The 23,563-nt window shown below is 41.0% G+C and overlaps 1 protein-coding gene across 3 annotated transcripts in view; it reads right to left on the reverse strand.

Annotated features, from left to right (window-relative positions):
• The window catches only part of UNC13B (unc-13 homolog B), a 260,259-nt gene that overhangs the window by 217,181 nt on the left and 19,515 nt on the right, over positions 1-23,563 (reverse strand). The gene's annotated exons all lie outside the window — the stretch shown is intronic.

The following is a 23,563-nucleotide window of genomic DNA, read 5'->3' on the forward strand; positions in this document are numbered from 1 at the left end:
CTGAAAGAAAATGCAACAGGCAAAGCATTTGGCCCCGAGCTCCTTACAAATAAAAAGCAGAAATAAGAGATGATACACTGTGCCTACCCTAAAAAAAAAAACACCAAAAAACATGTAACTTCAGCTCTTGAGTTTCTCTGACCCTGCTGAAAAATCAAAGCTACAACTGGCACCCTTGAGATTACAGAAAATAATCCTATTCACCCTGGCTCTGCATCCAGTGACCTGGTTCCTCAGGGACAGGGAATGACTAACGTGCCTTGTTCTAGCCTGTCCTATTCATGAAACAATTTCCAAAGCCTTGGGGAATTAGTTCCCTTGTTTGCAACCTTCCTGCTTCAGGATCTAGAATTAAAGTGTGTCACATCTCACATATGATAAGTATCATTTCCCTTTATCTTTAAAAGTTAACATTTTAAAAGATGGGAATCATATATAATCCCACTGCCCTGTTTTCAATCTGGGATGGTATATATTTTTAAAATACATAGTTACAATTATTAATTTGCATGTCTTATTGTATTGTACTTTTACATTTGTCAAACATTTCAACATAAAGATGCACTAACTGTAGTAGACCCAGACACATGGAAGTAGGGCACAGACTGACATCCCTCAGAAGAGGGGATGGGGGGTGGGGGGGTGGGAAGAGATAAACCACAGAATTTATATGCATGTATGCATGACCAATGGACATGGACAACTAAGCCGGGGACAGGGTGGAGGGGGTGGGGGTGGGGGGTGCCAATGGGGTAAAAAGGTAAAATATCTGTAACAAAAAAATAAATAAAAATTCATAAAAAAATAAATAAATAAAATAAAAATGCACACAGAAGAAAAAAAAAAAAAGATGCACTAACTGTGACATCTGTCAGCCAAATGACCACAGGAGTTGACTCAGCTGTTCTGACTGGCTAGCAAGATGTTCTTACTCCTTCCCCCTCCCGTTATGAGTAACTATCAAAGTTAAACACTCAGTGTAAGAAGAAAATAAACCATAAAAACTAATTTTCCTCTCAAAGTAATAGCAAATATTTTTCAATGTTTATTCAGTTTATACAGCTGTCATTTTTAATGGTTCCCTAAACTCTCATCATGTTTTAAGTGCTATATTAAATCATTCTCCCTTATATCACACATTTAGGCTTTTTAAATTTTTTTATACATGTTTTAGCTATTCTTTTTTTTTTTTTTCTTTATTGATGTTAGAGAGAGAAAGAAACATTGATAAGAGAGAACATCGACTGGCCACCTCCTGAAGCATGCCCCCCACTGGGGATCGGGCCCACAACCTGGGCATGTGTCCTGACTGGGAATCGAACCAGCGACCCCTTGGTGCATGGGTCAACGCTTAACCACTGAGCCACACCGGTCTAGCTTAGCTATTCATTTTTATGAGGGAAAATGAAATTTGGTCCTTAAGAAAAAGTTGATTTAATTTTATTTAAAACAAAGGAGTTTCTTTGTAGAAGACACTTTATAGAACTTGAGACCACAGACTATTTGAGAATGCAGTCTGAATCCTGCTAGGCCCTGATAAATATTTTTTAAATAGTTTTTATTCATTTTGTTCCCATTCTTTCTTTTTTATTAATATGTTTTTATTGATTTTTAGAGAGAGAGGAAGGAGGAGGGAGAGGGAGAAACATCAATGAGAGAGAAACATCAATTGGCTGCCTCCTGCACACACCCAACTAGGGATTGAGCCCACAACCCAGGCATGTGCCCTGACCAGTAATCGAACTGGTGATCTCTTGGTGCACAGGACAATGCTCAATAAACTGAGCAACACCAGCCGGGTGGCCCTAACAAATTTTTAATGAAATAAGCAAAGACACAGAAAAATAGGAGAAAGCTTGCTATGACAATTGAAATTAGGTAAAGGTACAAAATACCTAAAGCTTTTTGGAATTCCTGACAGATACTATGCAGATGGAACTAGCAAACTAGTAGGATTTGAGAAGAGCTGTAGCAGGAGACCAGAGAGGTTTGAGATTGGAGGAAATTCTCACTAAAGTGGTGGGACCCTCCTCTGATGTGGTGAGCTACAGTACCTAGAGAGTAACTTGGCAGAGTCTGAGAACAATTATACCGGAAAGGCTGGGTCATGGAAGTTGGTTGCACATGTGGCAAACCATTTTCTAGCTTAGCAAAGCAGATCCATTCTCAGAGAAAGCAGGACTATTCTAGTATAAGGCAGCATGGTGGCCACATCAGATGTGAACCTGACACAGCAACTCTGCCAAATACAATAAAATCCTACACAAAGAACAGTTTCCCCTAATAGAGTGATTCTCTTGAGGTATGTGAATCACTTGACTGGAAATCAGGACCCTATTTTAAAAACTAAGAGGTGGCCCTGGCCGGTTTGGCTCAGCAGTTAGAGCGTTGGCCTGCGGACCAGAGAGTCCCAGGTTCGGTTCCCGCTGAGGGCACATGCCTCAGTTGCGGTTTATCCCCGGCCCCAGTTGGGGTCGTGTGGGTGGCAACCAGTTGGTGTGTCTCTCTCACATCGATGTTTCTCACTCTCTTCCCCCTCCCCCCCATCTGAAGATAAATGCAAAAATGTCCTCGAGTGAGAATAAAAAAAAACAAAAAACTAAGAGGTGGCTTCTAACAGGTAATGGAAAGTGAGACCATCTAAGAAATACTCACCTTATTGGGGGTGGGGGGGCACATAAGAATAAATATCTCATGCCCTGGCCAGTTTGGCTCAGCAATTAAGAGCGTAGGCCCACAGACCAAAGAGTCTCGGGTTCGATTCCAGTCAAGGGTACATACCTCAGTTGCAACTCGTCCCGGCCATGGTTGAGGTTCTGCAGGAGGCAACCAGTCAGTGTGTCTCTCTCACATCAATGTTTCTCTCTCGCTCTCCTTCTCTCTCCCTCCCTCCCACTCTAACTGAAGATAAACAGAAAAATATCCTTGGGCGAGGATTAAAATAAATAAAAATAAATATCTCCGGAGTAGGGCAAGAGGGCTAAAGCCTAAGAAAGTTCTGTCCGCTTACTCCAAGCACAGGATGGGACTTGAGACTAAACTGCAGATCATTCAACTTGAAAAACTACCTGAAAATAGCTCACTGGAAATGCTACAAGCAGGGAGCGTGCAGAGGAGAGAGGAGAAGACGCCAAGTGGGTGGCAAACTTGCACAGCTCTACAGTACAGCTGGAAAGACAGAGGGAAGGTGTGGTGGCAAGGAGCTGTGGCATGGCTCCTGCCCCCACACCCCCTCTCACCCCCACCCCTGGAGTAGGAGATTCAGCCCCACACTGAGATCCCCAAACAAAAGCAACAGAGAAGGGAAGGGGAGCCCATGTAGCATCTGATGGTGGGAATCAGAGGTGATCCTGCCCACCGGGGGAACTCAGCACTACCCAGGCCAAAAACCAGTGCGTGGTTATAACACCAGCCTGTAAAGTTCCCAATTGTGGAAGCCAGAGAGCCCACAAAGCAGAAAGGCACACTGAAGACGGGCCTGGGTGAATCACGCAGCAACAAATCTGAGGGGCCAGGTATTCACTGAAAGAACTTTCACAGGGGCTAGCCAGAGTGCCTGGGGAAGGAGGTGCGTTCCTCTCCACCTCAAGTGGAGATGAGGTGCCTCTTCCCCAACCTGTGGAATAGCTCTGGGCTGGAAATTGGTACCCCAGCAGCAGGGCCTGGCAGCACTAGGGATTTGGACATCTGGCCAGGAGGAAGCCTAGACAGAAGCCCTGCCCAGTGACAGCCGGCTGTGCTGAAAGATTAAAGAGCCAAGCAGGGCATTGTTTTTTTCTTTTTTCTCTATTCTCCCTTGCTTCCTGTGGCAACCAGGAGGTGCAAGCAACACAGGCAGAGCTGAGGCATTGGAAAGAGAGGAAGAGACTGCTTGCCCCTCCTATAAGCTACAGGCACCACCCCAAACAAATCTGTTTAAATCTGACACCCTGTCTGGACCTGATACCCTGCAGAGCCAGTGCCATGGGGGGAGAGAAAGCAGTCCAGAACAAATATATTCCTGGTGGCCAGCCCCTAAAGGCAACGCAGCCTCTGGGCTAGAGTCTACCTGGGATCTCACCCTGCAGGGCTTCAGACAGAAGGCCCATGCCAGGCAGGGATAACAATTCACATTGGCCTGCACCAGAGAACTGCCTAACAAGACATGGACCCACACCCAAGGGGCCAGATCCAACAACTAGAGCAAAATCAAATGAGCTCCATAAATAGCACATCCAAGGATTTTTGTTATTGTTGTTCTGGTAGTTGTTTTGGTGTGTCTGTGTGTTATTTTTATTTTTAATTCAATTTTTTTCTGCTTTTCTTTTTTTTTTCTAACATTTATTTTTCTTTATTGATTTTAGAGAGAGAAGAAGGGAGAGAGAGAGAAATAGGAACATCGATGAGAGAGAACATCGATTGGCCTCCTCCTACATGCCCCCCACTGGGGATCAGGCCCACAATCTGGGCATGTGCCCTGACCGGGAATCAAACCAGTGACCTCTTGGTCCATGGGTCGACGTTCAACCACTGAGCCACACTGGCCGGGCTGTATTTTAAGTTTTTGTTGAGGCTGGTGCTTTTATCATTGTTGATGCTGATACTTTTTTAAGGTGCTTTTTGGTTTGGTTTGGTTTGGTTTGGTTTGGTTTGGTATTGCCTTGCCTTCTTTACTTTCATATAATTTATTTTTCTCTCCCTCTTGTAATTTGTTTAGTCTGACACCTTCTAGTATTCTTCTTTGTGTGTGGGTGTGTGTACACATGTATGCGTGTGTGTGTGTGTTTTGTGTGTCCTTTAATCTTTTTGTTGAGGCAGTTGCTATCATTATTGTTGATGCTGATGTTTTGGGGGGATTCTTTTTGGTTTGGTCTGGTTTTGCTTTGTTTTGTTCTATCAACACCTGTATAACAGTTGGCACAACAGGGTGGACAGGGTCGGTGTTGAGACTCATACTTAACCCTGAGGACTAAGCCCATCCACAAACAAACAACAGTAATCTACAACCAAATTCAACAAGAGAGTCCACATAACCCACACAAGGGTCATTCCTAGAGCACCCAGCTCAGAAGATCAAGGAGACTACTCCACTGGGTGCCACAAGAAGTTCACCACACCAAGACTGGAAGGCACAGCAGTCTTACCAGATAAACATTGACTTGCCTACATGTCCTGACATGCCTCACCTGGCCCTGAACTACCAGACTGATAAAATGGTGACACAAAGAAACAATACCCAGTCCAGCTGGTATGGCCCATTGGTCGAGCATCGACCCATGCAACAAGAGGTAGCCAGTTCGATTCCTGGTCAGAACACATGCCCAGGTTGGGGGCCCAATCTCCAGTGGAGGGCATGCTGAAGGCAGCCAATCAAGGTTCTCTCTCATCGATGTTTCTATCTCTGTTTCCCTCTCCCTTCCTCTCTAAAATCAATAAAGAAAAAAACAGCAACACCCAAATGAAAGAAAAGGAGAAATCACCATAAAAGGAACTACATGAAATGGAGGCATGCAATTTGTCAGATAAAGAATTCTAAGCAATGGTTTTAAGGGTGCTCAAACAATTTAGTGAGAACTACAAGCAACTTAATGAGAACTACACCAGCATAAAAAAAAAAGAGGTAGGGCCCTGGCCAGTTTGGCTCACCTGTTAGAGCGTCGGCCTGCGGTCCGGAGAGACCCGGGTTCGGTTCCCGCTAAGGGCACGTACTTCGGTTGCAGTTTGTCCCCGGCCCTGGTTGGTCGTGCGGGTGGCAGCCACTCGATGTGTCCCTTCACGTCGATGTTTCTCACTCTCTCTCCTTTCCTCTCTCTCCCTCCCACTCTATCTGTACAAAAAAAAAAAAAAAAAGGAAAAATATCCTTGGGTGAGGATAAAAAAAAAAAAAAAAAAGGTAGGAGCTATGAATAAAAATCAAGTGGAAATGAAGAATGACATAGCTGATATAAAAAATATACCTTGGAAGGATTCAGTAGTAGATAAGAAGAAGCTGGACTCAGTAATAGATAAGAAGATGAACACCAAATCAGGGAGTTAGAAGTCAAGGTAGAAAAACACACCCAATTATTGAAGCCGATGGGGAAAAAAATTAAAAAGCAGGAGGAGAGTTTTAAAAAGCTCTGGGACAACACAAAACATAAAACATTCTCACCACAGGGGTACAAAAAGGACAAGAATTGGAGAAAGGAATAGAGAACCTGTTTGAAGAAATAATGACAGAAAAGTTCCCTGCCTGGTGAAGAAAAAGTCACACAAGTGAAAGAAACACAGAGAGTCCCAATCAACATGAACCCAAAAAGACCCCCCACATAAATACTTTATAAATGGCAAATATTAAAGACAAAGAAAGAATTTAAAGACAGCAAGAGAGAGTCAGAAAGTTACCTACAAAGGAGCTCCCATTAGACTGTCAGTTGAATTCTCAATAGAAACAATGCCAGCCAGAAGGGAGTAGCACAAACTATACAAAGTAATGAAAAGCAAGGGTGTCAATCCAAGACTACTCCATACAGCAAGGCTATCATTCAAAATTGAAGGTGAAATAAAGAGCTTTGCAGAGCTCCCCTCAAAAAAAAGCTAAAGAAATTTACTACCACCAAACCAGCACTGTAAGAAATGCTAAAGAGATTGTTGTAAGAAGAAGAAGAAATAGAGTGAGAATGACAGCCACAGCAATCAGACATGAAGAAAAAATAAAAGGGATCTAAATTGGAAAGCAGGACGTGAAACTGTCATTATTCGCAGATGACATGATACTATACGTAGAAAACCCCAAAAACTCCATCAAAAATCTACCAGACTTAATAAATAAATGTGGCAAAGTAGAAGGATACAAAATTAACGTCAAGAAGTCAACAGCATTCTTATACACCAATGATGAACTCACAGAAAGAGAAACTAAAAAAAAATCCCATTTACCATTGTGGCAAAGAAATTAAGATACCGAGGAATAAACTTAACCAAAGAAATAAAGGACCTATTCGCAGAACACTACAGGACATTGAAAATACAAACAGAGAAAGATATAAAAAAAGTGGAAGCACATGCCTTGTTCATGGGTTGGAAAAATTAACATCATTAAAATGTCCATATTACCCAAAGCAATCTATAGATTCAATTCAATTCAATCTCCATCAAAATACCAATGATATACTTCACAGAACTAGAACAAATACTTCAAAAGTTCATATGGAACTCAAAAAGACCCCTAATAGCCACAGCAATCTTGAAAAAGAAGGACAAAGTAGACGGGATCACAATACTGGATATCGGGTTATACTACAAAGCTACTGTAATCAAGGTACTGGCACAAGAATAGGCACATAGATCAATGGAATGGAACAGAGAACCTGGAAATGGACCCAAAACATTATGCTCAATTAATATTCGACAAAGGTGGCAAGAGCATACAATGGAGTAAACACAGCCTCTTTAATAAATGGTGCAGGGAAAATTGAACAGCTACATGCAAAAAAATGAAACTAGACCATCAACTTACACCAGACACAAGAATAAACTCAAAATGGATAAAACACTTAAATGTGACTCATAAATCTATAAAAATCCTAGAAGAAAATGTAGGCAACGAAATTTCAGACATCATACGCAGCAGAATTTTCACTGATACATCACCTAAGACAACAGAAACAAAGGAGAAAATGAACACATGAGACTACATCAAACTCAAAAGCTTCTGCACAGCAAAAGAAACAACCATCAAAATGGAAAGGCAATCCACTTTATGGGAGAACATCATTGCCAATGATACATCAGATAAGGGGTTAATTTCCAATACATATAGAGTGCTCATACAACTCCACAAAAGGAAGACAAAGAATCCAATTAAAAAATGGGCAGAGGAACTAAATAGACACTTCTCCAAACAGGACATACAAATGGCTAAGAAACATATGAAGAAATGCTCATCATCACTAATCATCAAAGAGATGCAAATCAAAACAACAATGAGGTATCACCTCACACCTGTCAGAATGGCCACCATCAACAAATCATCAAACAACAAGTGTTGGCAAGGGTGTGGAGAAAAGGGGACTCTAGTATGCTGGTGGGAATGCAGACTGGTGCAGCCACTATGGAAAACAATACGGTGTCACTTCAAAAAATTAAAAATTGATCTTCCATTTGACCCAGTGATCCCACTTCTAGGAATATACCCTAAGAAGCATAAAACACCAATCAGAAAGAATATATGTACCCCCATGTTCATAGCAGCACTATTTACAATCGCTAAGATCTGGAAACAGCCCAAGTGCCCATCAGTAGACGAATGAATTAAAAAGCTGTGGTACATATACACAATGGAGTACTACGCAGCGGTAAGAAAGAAAGATCTCTTATCCTTTGAGACTACATGGAGGGACCTTGAAAGTATCATCCTAAGTGAAACAAGCCAAACAGAGAAAGACAAATTTCATATGATCTCACTTATTTGTGGAATATAATGACCATAACAGTTTGAGGAACGGGGTAGTCCCAGAGACGCGGAAGCGGGGTACAGACTGACAATCCCCTAAGGAGTGGGGAGGTGGGGGAGGGATGAACCACAGAACTTATACGCATGTATGCATGAACAGTGGACATGGACAACAATCTGGGGAAGGGGCAGGGAGGGGAGGGGAAGGGAGGAATCAGTGGGGGAAAAAGGAGAATCATCTGTAACAAAAATTAATCAATAAAAAATAAATTTAAAAAAATAAAAAAATAAATAAAATAAAAATAAAAAGTAAAATGTTTTCTAAATAAATAAACCTCAGTTGGAACAGATTTTCATATACACAATCAGATTTCTATGGTTACTATTTATCAGAACTCATTTGAGCTTGGCTATACATGGACAGCACAAGGTCAGTCTAGTCATCTATTCACCTAATTCCTTCATTAGGCAACTAACTCTTACAGGCTATAAAGGAGTATAAAGAAAATATAAGGGCATTACTTAATTCATTCAGCTTAATGTTTTAACTTTTAATACCTAAAATCATTATAGTAAAATCTCACATTACACATAACTATTTATTGGTCTTTCTGTTTTGTTTGTTTGTTTTTGTTTCTTTTGGTTAATCCTCACTCAAGGATATTTTTTCCACTGATTTTTAGAATAGAAGGGATGGAGTGGGAGAGAGAGACACACACATCGACTGGTTGCCTCCCATATGAGCCACAACCAGGACCAGAGGTCAAACCTGCAATCCAGGTTTGTGCCTTTGACCAGGAGTCAAACCTGAGACCCTTCATTCCGAGGGCTGATGCTCTAACCACTAAGCCAAACTGGCTAAGGCTTTTGGCTTTTTATTAAAATCCATTAAACATCCCACAGGGAAGCCTACAGGTTATTAATTGCTGATAACATATACACATTAAATCAAATGTTTATTGAGCATTACTTACTATGTGAAAGAGCCTGTGGTCCTGTTTAAGGTACCTCAAACTAGCTGCAAGGTATAATTCAAGTCATTAAAGTGAAAAGAGGGAGGGGCCATGTACACAAGTGATTTTTAATAGCTTACCTCCCACTTCTCCAGTTGCAATAGAGTGTGTGTGGGTATGCTCGTGTGTGCGCTAGTGTGGTTTTTAATAGCTTATCTCCCTTTTCCAGTTGCAACAGAGTATCGATCTAGATCTCAAGAAAGGTAGAAAGCAAGTTTTCTGGACATTATAAAAATAGCATTTATAGCCCTGACCGGTTTGGATCAGCGGTTAGAGCGTCAGCTTGCAGTCCAGAGAGCGGGTTCGGTTCCTGCTAAGGGTGCGTACCTCGATTGCAGTTTGTCCCCGGCTCTGGTTGGTCGTGTGGGTGGCTGCCACTCGATGTGTCCCTTTCACATTTATGTTTCTCTCTCTCTCTTCCTCTCTCTCCCTCCCACTCTATGTGAACAAAAAATGGAAAAATGTCCTCGGGTGAGGATAAAAAAATATATAGTACAGGTATTTATAGATCATAGCAAAAAACCTGTTATCACCATGAAAGGAGGAAAAAGGTTTTTTTTTGTTTTTTTTTTAATCCTCACCCGAGGACATTTTTCCATTTTTTGTTCAGGTAGAGTGGGAGGGAGAGAGAGGAACAGAGAGAGAGAGAGAAACATCGATGCGAAAGGAACACATCGAGTGGCTGCCATCCGCACGACCCAACCAGAGCCGGGTACAAACTGCAACCAAGGTACGCGCCCTTAGCGGGAACCGAACTGGGTCTCTCAGGACCGCAGGCCGACGCTCTAATCACTGAGCCAAACCGGCCAGGGCGGAAAAAGGTTTTAAGTGTCTCTAGATAAGGGTTCTGCTAGAGGTGGCTGGATCCTTCCAATCAAGCAACAGATATTGACACCACCACAAAGATATGTTTTACAACCAATTCTCATATATCAGATATTGGCATCTTCTTTCATTTCAGTGATATTTTTGTTGTGTATTTCATTACAGTGATCTCTTAACAACAGTGACCAGATTAGAATTATTGATGCAGCAATTAATACATTCCATTCTTTGTCTATAATGTTTAATTTTTTATCTATATACTTTCAAATAATTTATAAACTGCTATCATAATTTCAAATGAGTCATTAGATTGGCACCTTTTAGCTTACTAGAGGTTTAGACTGCTAAAGGTTTGTAAAAGATCCTTTCCAGTTTCCAAAAACTAAATATATACCCCCAGAAGAGGCCTTGTCAAATTCTAATATATAATATTTCACTAAGAAAAATAAATCAGCCCGGTGGGTGTGGCTCAGTGGTTGAGCATCGACCCATGCACCAAGAGGTCACCAGTTTGATTTCCAGTCAGGGAACTTGCCCAGATTGTGGGCCAAATCCCCAGTGGGGGACAAGCAGGAGGCAGACAATCGATGTTCTCACTGATGCTTCGTTTTGTTTTGTTTTTATCCTCACCCGAGGATATTTTTCCATTTTTTGTTCAGGTAGAGTGGGGGGGAGAGAGAGGAACAGAGAAAGAGAGAGAAACATCGATGTGAAAGGGACACATCGAGTGGCTGCCATCCGCACAACCGACCAGGGCCGGGGACAAACTGCAACCGAGTTAAGTGCCCTTAGCGGGAACCGAACCCGGGTCTCTCAGGACCGCAGGCCGACGCTCTAACCGCTGAGCCAAACCGGCCAGGGCCTCACTGATGTTTCTCTCTCTCTCTCCTCTCCTTCACTCTCTCTCTAAATATCAATAAAGAAAAAAAAATTTTTAAATAAATAAATCAGAATAAACTGTAAACAAAGTATGATGCAATTTTATGTAGAAGAAAAAAGTTATTATACAGACACACACAACAGAGAAGAAAATAATTTTTATTTTTATTTATTTATTTATTTATTTATTCATTTATTCATTCATTTATTTATTTATTTTTAAATCCTCACCCAAGGACATTTTTTCCATTTTTTGTTCAGATAGAGTGGGAGGGAGAGAGAGGAAGAGAGAGAGAGAGAAATATCGACGTGAAAGGGACACATCGAGTGGCTGTCTCCCGCACGACCCAACCAGGGCAGGGGACAAACTATAACCGAGGTACGTGCCCTTAGCAGGAACTGAACCCGGGTCTCTCTGGACTGCAGGCGGACGCTATAACCGCTGAGCCAAACCAGCCAGGGCTTTATTTTTATTTTGATGTATTTTCCAAACTGTCTAAAATGTGTATATATTGCTTATAAATGAGAAAAAATAACTGTCACCAAAAAACTTTCCTTTACCAGCCACGATGAAGTCTGTTCTATTTCAGTTGTTCCTCTATAATGTTGCTTATCATATTCTGTTCTATATCATAGCTACATATCAGTCTTGCCTGTTAAGAGTGCAAACCTGTTGGAGGATGGACCACATCTATGAGCAACACAATAATGCTTACATATGTGTTCACTAAGGTTATATTGTGCTTCAGCTGAAAACAGTACAGCATATTAGGCTAATTTCACATAGAGCACAGGACCTTAGTCTCTTGAATAAACTCCTGTTGAATCCACAACAAAAACTAATATATTTACTAAAGGCATGTACCAATATTATAGTTCCTTTAACTAAATGTATTCACAACTAAATGTTAATTAAGATCTTCAAGTACCATTTGCCTAAGGCCAGAAGATCAGCACTTTGCCAGACCTAGCCAATCAGAAAAGTCTACAATTGTATCTCAAGTTGAATATGCCAGTGTAATGATTACCTTTTTCAGTTTACATAAAAGGTGGCTGTATTTCAATAAAAGTCCAATTAATTCCCAGGCATGTTTTATACCTTAGGTCAGGCTTAATGAGTTGTTCCCAGCTTCTAAACTTTTCAGAACATTGTACCTACCACTGAGTTTTATAAAACTGCAGAGTACTTTCATATCTACTGTCAATTTGACCCTCACTCCAATCCAGTGAGACTGGCACAGGTATTATCTTTCCCATCTGACAGAACATGATTCTGAATGAAGTTAAGAATCTTAGAGATAAAATTTTAGTTATTACCTAGTGAGACTTAAAACAGAGTTCTATTGAATCCAAAACACTGGATTTTCCATTGTACCATATGTCCTGACAAGGAAAAAAAAGGAATTTACATTGTGAACACTATTAAACTAGAATCATAATGAACTCTCCAACCTATAAAACACCCGCTATACTATTGCCCCTGAATACATACTAAGCAAACAGAAAACACAGCTATAGTGAAACAGATTCACAACCATCACTGCACAAAGTTATCTTCCCCTAAGCATTATTTATAAAATAAGACTTCTTTCATGGTCCAAAGCACTATCTGACATTATCAATTTTGTAGTTTATAATAAGCCAGAAAAATCTAAATTCAGCTTTACATTACATAAATGTATTAACTTCTGTGGGCCCAGTAAAATTAGAATATAATAAACTAACAAGGGTATTTTGAGAATTATTAATCCTTCCTTGCTTATACTGATAGCTTCCAGGCAAAAAAACTAGAGGATAACTGTACCATTCCTGGGCTATCAGCTCTAACCAGGAAAGTAAGACTTGACAGTGGTGCTAAACGTGGGTCCTCCCTTGCTCATCCAAACCCAGGAGAGGGGGCCACAAAAAGCAGAACACCAACACCCACAGGAAAAATTTGTCAGGCTCCAAAGCCCATTGTGATAGCCAAAATGGTGAAACACACAAACAAAAGCCAAATGAAAGAACAAGAGACCTCTTCCAAAGATGAGATAAATGTGGAGCAGTTAAGCAAGTTAACAGAGCCATGATCTTGAGGAAGCTCAACAGCATAAGTAAGGATGTAGTCATGTTGAAAATCAACACAATAAAAATTAAAAACCACCAAGAAGAAATGAAGAATGACATATCAGAAATAAAGAACACATTGGAAGATCGAAACACAGAGTAGAGGAAGCTGAGGACCAGATCAGTGAATGAGAAGACAGGGTAGAAAAAAATCAACCAATCAGAAAACCAAAAGGAAAAAACGATTAAAAAACAGGAAGACAGCTTAAGAGAACTGTGGGACAACTGGAAACGTAATAATATTCGCATCATAGGAGTCCCCAAAGAAGAAGAAAATGAGCAAGGGTTAAAGAATATGTTCAAAGAAATAGTGACAGAAAACTTCCCTAATCTGGTGAAAAAAGAAGGCATTCAAGTTTAAGAAGCACAGAGAGCCCCAAGTAAGAAGAACCCAAACAGGCCCACACCAAGACACATAGTAACTAAAATGCCAAAAATTAAAGACAAAGAGAGAATCCTAAAGGCAGCAAGAGATAAGCTACCAGTTACCTACAAAGGAATCCCCATAAGGCTATCAGCTGACTTCTCAAAAGAAGCACTACAGGCCAGAAGGGAGTGGCATGAAGTAATCAAGGTCATGAAAAACAAGGATCTGAATCCAAGATTACTCTACCCAGCGAGGCTGTCATTCAAAATAGACGGTCAAATAAAGAGCTTCCCAAACAAAAAAAGGCTAAGGGAATACATTAGCACCAAACCAGCACTGCAAGAAATATGAAAAGGACTGCTGTAATTAGTAGAAGAAACAGGAAGAAAAATAGAACCAAACTAAACAAAAATGGCAATAAATAAGTTCATATCAATAATCACCTTAAATGTAAATGGACTGAATGCTCCAATAAAGACACAGAATAGCTGATTGGATAAGAAAGCATGACTCATCTGTATGTCGTTTACAAGAGACCCACCTCCCAACAAAAGACTCACATAGGGGGAAAGTGAAGGGATGGAAAAAAATCTTCCAAGCAAACAAAAAGGAAAAAAAAGCTAGGGTAGCAATACTCATATCTGATAAAATAGATTTCAAAATGAAGGCCATAACTAGACACAAAGAAGGCCACTACATAATATTGAAAGGATCTATCCAACAGAAAGATATAACCTTGATAAACATATATGCAACCAATATAGGAGCACCAAAATATATTAAAAATCTTCTGGAGGACTTCCAAGGAGAAATCAACAGCAATACAATCATAGCAAGGGACTTCAACACCCCACTGAAACCACTGGATAGATCCTCTAGACAACAAATTAGAAAGGAAAAAGAGACTCTTAATGAAGCACTAGACCAAATGGATTTAATAGATATCTACAGAGAATTACACCCCAAAACTACAGAATACACATTCTTCTCAAGTGCATATGGGACATTCTAAAAGATAGACCACATGATAAGAAACAAACTAAATCTCTACAGGTTCAAGAAGACTGAAATCGCCCTGGCCAGTTTGGCTCAGCAGTGGGAGAGTCGGCCTGCGGTCCAGAGACACCCAGGTTCGGTTCCCACTAAGGGCACGTACTTCAGTTGCAGTTTGTCCCCAGCCCTGGTTGGTCGCGCGGGTGGCAGCCACTCGATGTGTCCCTTCCCGTCGATGTGTCTCTCTCTCTCTCTCCCTTCTTCTCTTTCCCTCCCACTCTATCTGTACAAAAAATGGAAAAATATCCTCAGGTGAGGATAAAAAAAAAAGAAGACTGAAATCATATCAAGCATCTTCTCAGATCACAATGCCATGAAACTAGAAATCAACTGCAACAAGAACATGCAAAGACATTTGAACACATAGATGCTAAATAGCATGTTATTAAACAATGAATGGGTTACCGAGGAGATCAAGGAAGAAATTAAAAACTTCCTGGAAACCAATGAAAATGAACACACTGTCCAATAGCCTGGGAACTGGCGCCAGGCCAACTATTCAGCCATTACCTCGCTTACCCAACCTAAACTCCCACCCTGTTTCAGGAACTGTTTGCCCCAAACTCATAGATCAACTCCTGTCCTATTCTCCTGTCCTAGTCCAGGAACTGTTTGCCCCGGGACAATAGATTCACATTCCAGGGGCTCCCATGCGTAGCCCCTCAGGACCTAACCCTAAAACAAATTCCCGCTGCCATAGGCGCGGATATAAAAATCACAAACACCAGTATCGGGCGCGGCTTCTAGGACTCAACCCCCGCAGTCTGTGAACCCACCCGGAGTGTACCCAATAAAGCCTGATTTCTGCTTATTCGGCTGTTTGGCTCTTAGGTTTCTTTCCACCTCCCACCGGCGGCGCCTGGCTACCTTACACACACAACAACACAAAATCTATGGAATGCAGCAAAAGCAGTTCTGAGAGGGAAGTTCATAGCACGACAGGCCTACCTCAAAAAACAAGAAAAATTTCTAATTGACTGTCTAACCTCACAACTTAAAGAATTAGAAAGCAAACAAAAAGAAAACCCCTGAGCAAATAGAAGGAAGGAAATAGTAAAGATCAGAGCAGAAATACATGACATAGAGACCAAAAAAAACAGTTCAAAGGATCAATGAAACAAAGAGCTGGTTTTTCAAAAAGATAAACAAGATTGATGGGCCCCTAGCTAGACTCAACAATAAACAAAGAGAGAGAACCCAAATGCACAAAATCAGAAATGAAAGAGAAGTAACAACTAACACCACAGAAATACAAAAGATCTTTAACAGCTACTATGAACAATTACATGGCAACAAATTCGACAATCTAAGCGAAATGGACAAATTTCTAGAAACACACAATCTCCCAAAACTGGACGGGGAAGAGAGAGAAAACTTGAACCGACCAATAACAACTAAGGAAATTGAAGAGGTAATCAAGACTCTCCCAGCAAACAAAAGCCCAGGCCCAAATGGCTTCACAGGGGAGTTTTACCGAACATTCAAAAAAGAACTAACACCCATTCTCTTCAAACTATTTCAAAAAATTCAAGAAGAAGGAAGACTTCCAAACTTGTTTTATGAGGCCAGCATAATTCTAATTCCAAAGCCAGAAAAAGGCACTACAAAGAAAACTACGGGCCAATATCCCTGATGAACATAGATGCCAAAATCCTGAACAAAATACTAGCAAATCGGATCCAGCAATACATCAAAAGAAATTATTCACCATGATCAAGTGGGATTCATCCCAGGGATGCAAGGCTAGTACAATATTTGCAAATCAATAAATGTGATACACCACATAAACAAAATGAAGAATAAAAACCACATGATCATATCAATAGATGCTGAAAAAGCATTCGACAAAATCCAGTATCCATTTCTGATAAAAACATTCAGCAATGTGAGAATAGAGGGATCATATCTCAACATAATAAAGGCCATATATGAAAGACCTACAGCCAACATCATACTCAATGGGCAGAAACTAAACGCATTTCCTTTAAGAACAGGAACAAGACAGGGATGCCCACTTTCGCCACTCTTATTTAACATACTAGTGGAGTCTTAGCCTCAGCAATCAGACAGGAAGGAAAAATAAAAGGGATCCAAATTGGAAAGGAAGAAGTGAAACTGTCATTATTTGCAGATGACATGATACTATATGTAGAAAACCCCAGAGACTCCATCAAAAATTTACTAGACTTAATAAATGAATTTGGCCAAGGAGCAGGATACAAAATTAACGTCAAGAAATCAATGGCATTCTTATATACCAATGATGAACTCACAGAAAGAGAAATTAAGAAGACAATCCAATTTACCTTTGTGGCAAAAAAATTAAGAGACCTAGGAATAAACTTAACCAAAGAAATAAAGGACCTCTTTGAAGAAAAATACAGGTAATTGAAAAAAGAAATAGAGGAAGATATAAAAAAGTGGAAGCACATACCTTGTTCACGGATTGGAAGAATTAACATCATTAAAATGTCCACACTACCCAAAGCAATCTATAAATTCAATGCAATCCCCATCATAATACCAATGACGTATTTCACAGAACTAGAACGAATACTTCAAAAGTTCATATGGAACCAAAAGAGACCCCTAATAGCCACAGCAATCTTGAAAAAGAAGGACAAAGTAGGTGGGATCACAATACCAGATATCAGGTTTTACTACAAAGCGACTGCAATCAAAACAGCCCAGTACTGGCACAAGAACAGGCATACAGACCAGTGGAACAGAACAGAGAACCCAGAAATGGACCCAAGACACTATGCTCAATTAATATTTGACAAAGGAGGCAAGAGGAAACAATGAAGTAAAGACAGCCTCTTTAAAAATGGTGTTGGGAAAATTGGACAGCTACATGCAAAAAAATGAAACTAGACCATCAACTTACACCATACACAAGAATAAACTCAAAATGGATAAAACACTTAAATGTGACTCATAAATCTATAAAAATCCTAGAAGAAAATGTAGGCAACGAAATTTCAGACATCATACGCAGCAGAATTTTCACTGATACATCACCTAAGGCAACAGAAACAAAGGAGAAAATGAACACATGAGACTACATCAAACTCAAAAGCTTCTGCACAGCAAAAGAAACAATCATCAGCCCTGGCCGGTATGGCTCAGCGGTTGGAGCATCGGCCTGCGATACAGAGAGACCCGGGTTCAGTTCCCGCTAAGGGCATGTACCTCGGTTGCAGTTTGTCGGTTGCAGTTTGTCCCCAGCCCTGGTTGGTCGTGGGGTGGCAACCACTCGATGTGTCCCTTTCACATCGATGTTTCTCTCTCTCTCTCTCTCTTCCTCTCTCTCCCTCCCGCTCTGTCTGAACAAAAAATGCAAAAATGTCCTCGGGTGAGGATAAAAAAAAATAGAAAAAAAAAAAAAAAAAGAAACAATCATCAAAATGGAAAGGCAACCCACTGTATGGGAGAACATCATTGCCAATGATACATCAGATCAGGGGTTAATTTCCAAAATATATAGAGTACTCATAAAACTCAACAAAAGGAAGACAAAGAACCCAATTAAAAAATGGGCAGAGGAGCTAAATGGACACCTCTCCAAACAGGACATACAAATGGCCAAGAGACATATGAAGAAATGCTCAACATCACTAATCATCAGAGAGATGCAAATTAAAACAACAATCAGGTATCACCTCACACCTGTCAGAATGGCCACCATCAACAAATCATCAAACAACAAGTGTTGGCGAGGGTGTGGAGAAAAGGGGACTCTAGTACACTGCTGGTGGGAACGCAGACTGGTGCAGCCACTATGGAAAGCACTATGGTGTTACCTCAAAAATTAAAAATTGAATTGCCATTTGACCCAGTGAGCCCACTTCTAGGAATATACCCTAAGAAGCATAAAACACCAATCAGAAAGAATATATGTACCCCCATGTTCGTAGCACCACTATTTACAATAGCTAAGATCTGGAAACAGCCCAAGTGTCCATCAGTAGACGAATGGATAGAAAAGCAGTGGTACATATACACAATGGAGTACTCTGCAGCTGTAAGAAAGAAAGATCTCTTATCCTTTGACATGGAGGGACCTGGAAACTATTATCCTAAGTGAAACAAGCCAAGCAGAAAAAGACAAATACCACATGATCTCACTTATTTGTGGAATATAATGAAAATAACAGTCTGAGGAATAGGGTAGACCCAGAAACATGGAAGTAGGGTACAGACTGACAACCCTCAGAAGAGGGGGTGGTGGGGGGAAGGAAGAGATAAACCACAGAACTTATATGCATGTACGCATAACCAATGGACATGGACAACAAAGGTGGGGACGGGGCAGGGGACATGGGGATGAGGGTGTCAATGGGGTAAAAAAGGAGAAACATCTGTAACAAAAATAAAATTTACTTGCTTATTAGCAAAGAGCTTGGCAAAGAGTGGATTTACTGAATGTTAGCCTCAGTATTTCACTGATTCTAAGGTGGTGAGACATTTTCTAATATTTTAAGAACTCTGAAGTCAAAATGTATCTTTAAAACAATGATGTGTCACCCTGTCTGGCATGGCTCAATTGGTTGGAGGATCATCCTGTACACTGAAAAGTCTCTGGTGCAAATTTCCAGTGAGGGCAATGCCCAGACTGCGAGTTCAATCCCCTGTCCAGGTGCATGCAGGAGGCAACTGATTGATATTTTCTTTTCACATCAATGTTTCCCTCTCTCTCTCTATCCGTTTTTTGTTTTGTTTTTTATCCTCACCTGAGGACATTTTTCCATTTTTTGTTCAGGTAGAGTGGGAGGGAGAGAGAGGAACAGAGAGAGAGAGAGAAACATCGATGTGAAAGGAACACATCAAGTGGCTGCCACCCGCACAACCGACCAGGGCCGGGGACAAACTGTAACCAAGGTACGCGCCCTTAGCGGGAACCGAACCCGGGTCTCTCAGGACTGCAGGCCGACGCTCTAACCGCTGAGCCAAACCGGCCAGGGCTCTCTCTATCTTCTTCAGGTAAGGATTAGGAAAAAAAAAATTATGTGTCATAACTCAACAGTATTTTTTTCTCCTTCCCTCCCTCTCCTATCCTCTCTCTAAGATCAATAAAAGCATGTCCTTGGGTGAGGATTAAAAATAAATTAATTAGCCCTGGCCGGTTTGGCTCAGCAGTTGGAGCATTGGCCTGCAGATCAGAGAGTCCCAGGTTCGGTTTCCGCTAGGGGCACATACCAAAAATAAATAAATAAATAAAATGAGATTTTTAAAAAATTAATTAATTAGCCCAGCCAGTGTGGCTCAGTGGATTGAACAATGTCCCATGGACTGAGAGGTCCCAATTCAATTTCCAGTCAGGGCACCTGCCCAGATTGCAGGCGGATCTCCAGTTGGGGGCGTGCAAGAGCCAGCCAATTGATGTTTCTCTCTCTCTCTCTTCCTTAAAAAAAGTCAATTAATAATTTGTTTAAAAACATATAAAAATAAATGAATTAAAAAAAATTATGTTGCACCCTACCTGGTTTAGCTCAGCAGTTAGAGCACTGACCCACAGACCAAAAGAGTCATGGGTTCAATTCTAGTTAAGGGCATGTACCTCGGTTCAATCCCCAGCCCTGGTCAGGGTCATGCAGGAGGCAACCAATCAATGTGTCTCTCTCACATCAATGTTTCTCTCACTCTCTCTCTCTCTTTCCCTCCCACTCTATGCGAAGATAAATGGAAAAATATGCTCAGGTAAGGATTAGAAAAAAAAAATTATGTGTCGTAACTCTACAGTATTTTTTTCTCAATGGTACATAAAATAATGATGAGTCTTACAATCTCTGGCATCTTGTAGTCAATGAAATGCAGTATATTATGATGCCAATGCTGAGTAAATGTTTACCTTGTCACCATTCCTCCGCCCAACAGATCCACAAAGAATATAGACCTAATCTACACCTTTAACCCACATCTCCCAAGCTGTTTCCAAGTGTTAACACATGAACAGACTGCCAGCACCTCAAATTAACATTTCTGAAACCAAAATCATCATCTCCCCAGAAGCTATTATTCTTTTTTTTCTGTTTCCTATCCCAATTAATGACACCATAATGAAAAACCTGACTCCATTTTGACTTTCTTCCTCTTTCTCTCCCAGCGGAGGCCTTTCCTGTCTCTAAACTGAAATCAAACACTCCATTTCTAAACCTCATTTTATTTCGTGCCTCTAATTTAGAAAATGGGAAACTGTACCTTGCAACATATTCAGTTATACACATGACTGCATCTTGGTTCTCAGTTTCTTGAAGGCAAGACCCATTTCTTATTTTATATACTCAGGGTGACTAGTTCAATGCCTCACCCATAGTCAAGTGGCTCAATAAATGTTTATGAAACTGATCACATCCTCTTTGTTAATAAGTTTCAGAACACTTAAGCCTCTATAAAGAGAAAAAAAAAACGGAACTATCCAAGAATAAAAGTTACTATAACTTAAATGGAATTTCACATACATGATCTCACCTGGTGGGTGTGGCTCATTGGATTGAACATCATCCCATGAACTGATAGGTCCTGGTTTGATTTATGGTCAGGGCACATGCCCAGGTTGCAGGCGCAATCCCCAGTGGAAGGCGTGCAAGAGGCAGCCAACGGATGTTTCTGTCTCACATGGATGTTTCTCTCTCTCCCCCTTACTCTCTCACTTAAAACTCAATTTAAAAAAATTTTTTTTAAAAAAGAGTTTAGCCCTACTTGGTTTGGCTCAGCAGTTAGCGCATCGGCCTATGGACCAGAGAGGCCTGGGTTCAGTTCCCGCTAAGGGCATGTACCTCAGTTGCAGTTTGTCCCCGGCCCCGGTTGGGGTCATGTGAGTGGCGGCCACTCGATGTGTCTCTCTCACATCAATGTTTTCTCTTTCACTCTTCCTCCCTCTCTCCCTCCTGCTCTATCTGAAGATAAATGCAAAAAAAATGTCCTCAGGTGAGGATAAGAAAAAAAAAGAGTTTGATTCTCAACTCTATAAGGCACATTGAACAGACAGTAATGACTTCACTTTTCTTTTAATTTTTTTTTTAATCCTCAACTGAGGATACTTAGCCATTGACTTTTTCAGATAGAGTGGAAGAGGGAGGGGGAGAGAGAGAGAGAGAAACATTGCTGGGAGAGAGAGACACACCAACTGGTTGCATCCCGCACAATCACAACCAGGGCCAGAGATCAAACTGCAACCAAGGTAAATGCGCTTGACTGGAATCCAACCCGAAATTCTTTGATCCCCAAGCCAATGCTCTAACCACTGAGCAAAGCCAGCCAGGGCTTCATTATTAAATTGTGGTTTAAAAGTCAAAAACTTGTCCAGCCAGTGTGGCTCAGTGACTGAACATCGACCCATGCACCAGGAGGTTGCTGGTTCAATTCCCGGTCAGAACACATGCCCAGGTTGTAGGCCCAATCCCTAGTGGGGGACATGCAGGAGGTGACCAGTCGATGTTCTCTCTCATCAATGTTTCTATCTCTCTCTCCTTCTCATTTCCTCTCTCTAAAATCAATAAAGAAAAAAAAAGTTAAAAAGTATTCCTGGGCAGAGTTTCAATAATACAAGTCAATAAAGATCTGATTTGACTAAAATTACCAAGTCTTGGAGGCAAAAATTTCTTTAAAAAATTTAAAATAAAAGAAAAGAAAGAAAAAAACCCTCAAAAATAAAACTAAGTAAATAAATTTAAAAAAATCTTGCCAGGCCGGTGTGGCTCAGTGGTTCAGTGTTGACCCATGCACTAAGAGGTCGCCAGTTCAATTTCCGGTCAGGGCACATGTGTCCAGGTTGTGAGCCCAATCCCCGGTAGGGGGCATGCAGGAGGTGGCCAATCGATGTTCTCTCTCATCCATGTTTCTATCTCTCTCTCCCTATCCCTTCCTCTCTCTCTAAAATCAATAAAGGAAAAAAAATGTTTTTTTGATTTTTAATCCTCATCCAAGGTCTTTTTTTTTTTTTTTTTTTGCATTTATCTTCAGATAGAGTGGGAGGGAGACAAGGAGGAAAAGAGAGAGAGAAACACTGACATGAGAGAGACACATCAACTGGTTGCCACCTACATGACCCCAACCGGGGCCAGGGACAAACTGCAACCAAGGTATGTGCCCTTAGCAGGAATCGAACCCGGGTCTCTCTGGTCCCTGGGCCAACACTCTAACCGCTAAGCCAAACTGGCCAGAGCAAAAAAAAAAAAAATGTTTCAAAAGTCAAAAATTGCCCTGGCCAGTTTGGCTCAGCACTTGAGCGTCAGCCTGCAGACCAGAGTCCCGGGTTTGGCTCCTGCCAGGGGCATGTACCACCAAAAAAAAAAAAAAAAGTCAAAAATTGCCAAAAGTTTTCAGTGGTTGAAAAATAATTCAAACTCAAATCTAATTACAAATCCCGTGTTTTTAATTTACAAACTTCTATCCTTCTGTCCCTCCCTCAGTTTTATTTCTACTAATTTTTCATCCTAATGTGGCGTATAAGGCCCTATAGTTGGGTTCTATCTCCCTATCCTCATTTTTTTTTTTATCCTCACCTGAGGACATTTTTCCATTTTTCTGTTCAGATAGAGTGGGAGGGAGAAAGAGAGAGAGAGAGAGAGAAACATCAACGTGAAAGGGACACATCGAGTGGCTGCCAACCCCATGACCAACCAAGGCCGGGTACAAACTGCAACCGAGGTACGCGCCCTTAGCGGGAACCTAATCCGGGTCTCTCTGGACTGCAGGCCGACGCCACTGAGCCAAACTGGCCAGGGCCCTATCCTCATCTTGATCTATGTTTTCCTTTCCTCTGTGCACACCAGCTATATTTGTCTTCTTTTAGCTCCTCCTCTTCACCACAAGGCCTTTGCACATATTATTTCCTCTGTCTTGAATATCCCTCTCCCTCCCTTACCGACCTCCTCTTCCTCCAAATTAGAATTCAATCTTCAC

Source organism: Molossus molossus, unplaced genomic scaffold, assembly GCF_014108415.1.
Source record: "Molossus molossus isolate mMolMol1 unplaced genomic scaffold, mMolMol1.p scaffold_m16_p_14, whole genome shotgun sequence".
NCBI lineage: Eukaryota > Metazoa > Chordata > Mammalia > Chiroptera > Molossidae > Molossus > Molossus molossus.